General features: G+C 35.2%; 1 long non-coding RNA gene across 1 annotated transcript in view; it reads right to left on the reverse strand.

The window, feature by feature from the left end:
- LOC110270792 overlaps positions 1-639 on the reverse strand; it is a 1,517-nt gene extending 878 nt beyond the window's left edge. Inside the window, exon 1 of the long non-coding RNA XR_002360423.1 lies at positions 363-639. This is a non-coding gene — a long non-coding RNA (uncharacterized LOC110270792). The remainder of the gene's footprint in view (positions 1-362) is intronic.

A 753-nucleotide genomic window follows, 5' to 3' on the forward strand; every position in this document is an offset into this window, starting at 1 on the left:
TTTCCCTTTTAAAATATTACCTCCAATCAAAACTCCAATTCTTAAAGAAACTTTGGCAATATCTCCTCTAAGACTCAAATTTCTGCCACCCTTCAAGGGTCCCAACTATCAAACCAAACACCTCTCAGTCACTCAAATCATTTCCAGTAACAAATTATTTCATAATCAAACAAATACCAATATTAAATCTTTTTTCAAACCAGCCAACTTCAACAGAAAATTATTGACAACAGCTAAACCTCACATTTTATACCATATACACAATTCATTAATTATTCATTCATTTCACTCCTATCTTAAGGTTTTCTAGCCTATGTTTTCACGTGACATTAAACATTAACTACGAGAAACCAAAACCATACCTTCGTACGGAATCAAAATATTCAAAGCTCTGGAGAAACTTTCTGACCGAACTATCGAAGAAGAAAACGTCCAGAATCGTCTGTGCCTCCTAAATCTTTTGTTGGCCAAACTCAAAGAGTAGAGGAGTTACGTCACCGTCAACTTCTACCGATCAAAAGTGGTGCCAACGTGTAGAGAAAGAGGATACGAATACTTTTATCGGATTAGATTTTTTATTAGAGTTACGGATTGCAAAAAATCGAAGCCGGAAGTTTAGTGGGATTTACGGTTTGTTACGTTCTTCTCTCTCCCGTTTTCTTTTTCTTTTTTTTTTCTCTCTCGCATATGCTCATCATATACATATATATGCATGCTTAATTAGTAAGTTGTTAAGCCGCCTTTGGCTTTCTT

The sequence above is a fragment of the Arachis ipaensis genome, chromosome B04 (assembly GCF_000816755.2).
Source record: "Arachis ipaensis cultivar K30076 chromosome B04, Araip1.1, whole genome shotgun sequence".
Lineage (NCBI taxonomy): Eukaryota > Viridiplantae > Streptophyta > Magnoliopsida > Fabales > Fabaceae > Arachis > Arachis ipaensis.